Below are 5,652 nucleotides of genomic sequence, written 5' to 3'. Positions count from 1 at the left end.
CTTGTTAGAATGATGTTGCCTAAAGGATTAACCTGGAGCATGTGATAAATCTTTCAAATAAGATGAAAGCAAACCACTTTTGTGAGCTTGTTCCAACATGCTGCTTCTCATCTGGATTTTTTTTTTTTTTTAGTAGACATGACATGACAAAAGAATACAGAGTAAGACAAACCTAGAAAGAAAATAATGTGACAGCTAATTAAATTATTTCCTTCTTTTAATACCATCCCGCCAACTTTGACGTATGTGTGATCTCCCAGCCAGCTGGATACTACGGTGCATGGGGCATATCCGCCCCCAGCTCGCCCAGGCCCAGCTTGCCGGGGGCTGGCAGCAGTTGCTGAGGCAGTGCCGGGCTCTCCCGCTGAAGCAGCCTAGAAGGCACCTCAGCTGCTGGCTCGTCCTGCCAGCTCCCTCCCTGGCATACAGGACGGAGGTGGCTGGTCAGCCAGGGCACTTGGCAGGAGCGCAGCACAGCACGCATTTAAAATGGCCATTGATTTACTTACTGTAATGTAGCCAGCTGGCATTAAAGGGAAATGGTAATCCTCTGTGGTGGTAGACAGTTCAGTATATACTACTTTTTTTTTTTCTCCTATGAATAAGACATTCCCAAAACTCACCGATAGACTCAGTTCAAAGGGGAAAGAGAGGTATCAGTGCAAGAGGCAGGAAGCTGAACTCGCAGAGTTCAAAAGAGTACGCTCATCTGACAAGAAAAGAGGCAAAATAGATGTTTTCAGTGTTTCATATAGGAACATTTAAATATTGCAGTGAAGGGCCACAACAAATTAATGGTATTTCATTGAGTGATCAGCCAGGAGAGATTAGATGTTTACTTTGTCTAAATTGCTTGCAGTGGCTGCTTCTAGTGTTTAATTTACCTTGATTTAAGCCAAGGGATCTTACATTATCTGTTAAACCTGCTAAATCCTCAATTTCGCAAACTGTCAGCTCTGCCTTTACTGTTGCCTTTTGCCTCTCTGAAACACAGCAATGTGGATAGGAGGGCATGACCAGCTCCCGAAAAGGGAATAGGTGAAAAATGGCCTTGACCTGCTTTATACAGCTGTTCCAAATCTTTGAGTCGCTGCAGGAGCGATGGTTGCAGGTGTAGATGTCCCTTATATTGCAAACCTGTCAGTTGGGTGGCTCAGACCCTCTGGACCAGGATGCTCGTAGCAAGTAATAGCAGGTGTGAGTCAGGGTGCCAGCGCCTCGAGCTCCGAGAGCAAAGAGCTGGGTCTTCCTGTGTGCTTGTGCAGGCCTTTGCGCTGCAGGGGCCTGACTTTTGCTGAGCTCTGCTGCGTACTCTGTGTATCTGCTGTCAGTTTTGGAATTATTTGTGTTTTCAGTAGCTTAAATTAATATTAATGGCAATCGAGAAGAGTCTCCTTCCTGTGTGATATTTCCAGCATGGCTGAGGCATTTTGCTTGTGAGCTTTGCTGCCCCAGGAGCCACGTAGCTCGCTCCCTCCCTGCCTGTTTGTCAAGCTGGGCCTGGATCCGGCGGGGCGTGCTGCTGCTGTTTCCTACAGGGGTTTGGCAATCTCTGGACTGATTTCTGTGGCCAGTTGAGATGGTGAGGCCGTTTGCCACCTCTCCCTTCATCCCGGGCGAGGGGGGCGATGTTCCAGCGGGTGCTTCCGTCCCGGTTTCCCCAGCCCAAGTTGCGTCACAGACCCTTGCAGGGATGGAAAAGAGCGGCTGCATGTATGGGAGGAAGGGGTTTTATGCAAGTGAGGTGAGCTCTGTCCTCCCTTACTCTTCCCTGAATTCTAAATACCTCTGTCTGAAACCTTTCATGCCACTTGCAGTGGGACTCCAGCCAGATGTGGGGCCATGGAGGAGCACGTGCCTGCCTAAGTGTGAAGTGCCTCAAACTGCTAGGCACCAAATAATTTCAGAGGGAGAGATGTTTAACTGTTACTTCTCTCTTTTGAGACTGCTGTGGTTTGCTTTTAACTGTGGCTCTTTCTACTTGCCATTTGGATGTCCGTTTTGTTCCTCTGCATGTTCAGTTGTTGAAATCTCATGTTTGAGCAATTTTTTTCTGTGGGCCTCTGCATGATGAAGACTGCCACAGCCTTTGTACTGATGTTCTGGCAAGGTTACGGACCTCATTCTCTTTGCTAGGGTTTCAGGTCTCAGTAGTGGCTAGAGAGCCAAGGAGCTCTCTGCAAAATGCAGGCATAAAGGGGCATGGTTCTCAACCCAGAAAGTGTGTTGAATCCTAAGGATCCCATATGGTAAAGAGTAACACAAGAGGACAGCTGCACCGGCTGGGTTGGCTTCTACCGCTGGCCATCCAACTCGGGGGAAATGCTACAATTAAGCAGCTATGTAGACTAGACGCGTAGCACATGTTACAGTGAGGATGTCTGTTGTTGCTGGTAGTGAAAGTCTCCTAGATAAATGTTACTCCCCTCTGCCTGATCCCTCTCCTGGTTAGCTGTGTGGTGGGGACTCAGCTGATAATTAGTGAAGTTCCCTGAGGGCACAAGTACTGGTGGGTGAAATCGAGTCTCTGATGGTGGTATCATGGCCTCTTGACCAGAGTAGCCTGGCAATGCTGGAGGTCTGGTGGGCTTTGTTTTGCGGGGGGGATGGGGGGAATAAAAAAGGTAAAAATCTCCAACAACAAAACTCCCTTGTTTCCTTGCGCTTGAGTTTCCTGAATGCTGTAGAAGCCAACAAGTACTGGGCCTTGCTTCCTAGTCAAAAAGCTGCTGCTTATGTTTCTGCCAGCTGGGCTGTGGGCATTGCTGTGCCTGTTCTCTGCTGCCACTGTGGGGTGATTCGGTGCTGTGCGTTTTCCTTGGCCCCCCCATCCTGTGAGAGCGGGGGGTCACATCTACGTGCAGCTGGTGGCAGATACCCTCCCTAAGAGCTGGCTCCTGCATGTGGGCTCCCAGCCAGGCTGGTGCATGGCAGGGACAGGCCTGTGACCGTGCAGCCCTGCTCCTGGCCTGCCAAGCATCTGGCCTGTGTTTTGGGTTCTCTGTTTCCTATTATTTCAGTCCCTTTACTTCAAAGGGGTGCTCTTATGTTTATTGTGAATAAAGGGTGGTGACTGAAATCAGTATATGGGCTGAAGTACCCCTTTAGCATGGCCCACAGTAGCCAGGGGACACGGCATAATCTCTGATCACATTGACACCGCAGTGCTCCAGCTGTGCTTCTGGGAGGTTTCATGTTCTTCACAGCATAACAAAGTGTTTTGTCAACTTACACAAGTGTGAAATGGGCCTAATTCCTCATGTGGCAGTAAAACAGCTTTTCAAAGACCCTTTTTATTGTTAGCTTTGTACAAAGCCATCGTCATGTGATTGAGAATCTGACTTAACAGCTTTATATGATGCCCTGAAGACTGAAATTCACTTCTATAGGACAAAACCAAACTAAAATGCTACTTTGTGTAAAGGCTGGTCAGGGCTGAGGAGTGGAGGGAAGATGCCATCAGTATGAGAAAGCTGTGGGCCAGGGGAGATGATGTTTAACTTCACCTGACCACGGCAACAGAGACCTGCTAGGGATTCCTTGTGCGTTTGCAGTCCTATAAACTTGGAAGAGAAATTTCAAATAGGGTAATTGCACATCTTGGTAACGGCGGTGCTCGGTTGTATGTTGTAACAGTGGTTGACAAAGAGGTGGAGGAAACTCCACCACAATACTTGAGAGAAAATGTGTGTGCAGCAAGTGCCTCTGGCATGTCCAGGCTCTGGGCAGCTGTAGCCAGAAAGGTCAGGCTAAGGGTTCGTGAGGTGGTGCTGGAGTGATTTGATTCCTCCACAGGATTTTCAAACACCTTGAAAGGGGAATATGACCTGAATATGACTTGGGAGATGGAGTACTCAAATACCTCCTGCAATCCTGAGGAAGGAAAACTTAGGCTGAACTCGCTTGGACACACAGAGCTAAGAGTGTGCTGGACTGTCAGTAATTAGATGGGGAGGGGTTTGTGCAAAGCATTGCTCATGGGGATGACGGCTCAGAAACCTCCAGGTATGAGGCATATTGACTGTAACCTATCTAAAGAGTTTCCTTGACAGGGGGAAACCTCAAAGTGGCCTTTCTGGATTTGCAGCTGCATTGGGAGGCTCTGCGTGTTGCTCTGACACTGTGGCCTCAGCTTGACACTTTTCTGTACATGGTAAAGTAGTTTTTCTAGGGTCTCCTCTAAAATAACCTCAGTTCTTGAACCTGTAGTATGTTACTGTGAAGCATCTTGGCCTCTGGTAGTGAACTTGTGGCAAAAGGGAATATTTTCAAGGAAACATATGGCCAAAGTTTCAGTCTCTTTTCTAACGCTGGTTTAACTGATCATCATGTTGAAACGAATCTGTAACTCCCCTTTTGGAGGGTGTGATGTTCCTGCAGCTCCCAAGCGTTATCAGATTGATTTCAATGCAAGCTTAGTGTCTGAGTAAAGTTTTCAGGGTTAGTTTCCTGCAGGGATTCACAGCGAGCCTGTAGGTAAGCTGTCTGGTTGGCAGCTGTGGTGGTCTTTCATGACCAGGAAAGCTCCAGGACCCCTGATTTTTCTAGTGGGGTTGGGAGGCAGCCCATTAGAGGTAGGTGTACATGCAGATCAGTGTGTGGCTTTGCACATTTTTGTTGCTCTGGGCAATATCTGTTGACTGTTCAGAGGGCAAGAGAGCCCCAGGTGTCAGGTGTTGTATATCTGATGAAGATATTTGTGTGTGGAAAGAAACTCAACTTTTGAAGTGCTGCCTGGGATGTGTTGCAGCCTCATAGAGGATTATTTTAAGAGAGGTGGGCAAAGAGCATTGCTATACATTTACAATCCAACAGTCGCAAACAATAATTCTGTTCTGTACAAACTTTTGCCTATTGAGTTTGGCCCTAAGTTATCCAGAAAACAAGTATTTTCTTAAGATTCTTCCTGTGAATATACTGAACACAAGTCTATATTTTTTGTTATTTTCGTCTATGCTTATTTAGTAAATATGGAAAAGAACCTCCTTCCATGCTTCTGTTCCTTCTGAAAGGAATGCCCATTGACTCGCAAAATGAAACTATTGTACAAAGGGAATATCCATAGGTCATTGAATGGTGCAGAAGTGCTTTTGCTCTAGTTGCCATGTTGCTTTTCCTCCCTCCCCTGCTTCCCGCAATGCAAGCTCTGCAACTGCCAAAGCCACACTTGACTGATGTTTTTTAGCAGTAGAGAGTAGACACACACAGGGAATTGACAGTCAGGATGGGGAAGGACCTAAGAATTGAAAACTGAAGCAACTTAAACTACTCAAATAACCTCTCGTTGCTTTCAACCTTCTGACAAAAGCTGTTCCTCTGCTTACATATCTGCTTTTTACTAGAACTCTTTCTAGTAAGCTGGGGCAAGAGAATGGGAGAGGAGGCGGCAGTTACCTTCCCTTCTCTTGGAACAGTGTCATCATTCCCAAAAGCTGCTGTCAGCTGGGGGCCAGGGAAATGGTGCTCAAGTTCTTGGAAGAAGCACCCCCAGCACTAGATGCCAAGTACTTTGGAGGATGTGTCCTGAAGCTATAGGCTCAGTGATTTTTTTTTTTTCATCTGACCCAGAAAAGCTTGTCTCTTCAGGGCAGGAGTGTATGGACTCATTAACAGACTCACCAGTGATCCTCAGACCTTCCGCTATCATGTGGG

The sequence above is a fragment of the Phaethon lepturus genome, unplaced genomic scaffold, assembly GCF_000687285.1.
Source record: "Phaethon lepturus isolate BGI_N335 unplaced genomic scaffold, ASM68728v1 scaffold17624, whole genome shotgun sequence".
NCBI classification, from domain to species: domain Eukaryota; kingdom Metazoa; phylum Chordata; class Aves; order Phaethontiformes; family Phaethontidae; genus Phaethon; species Phaethon lepturus.
The sequence above is the reverse complement of the archived record's forward strand: the minus strand, read 5'-3'. Positions refer to the sequence as shown.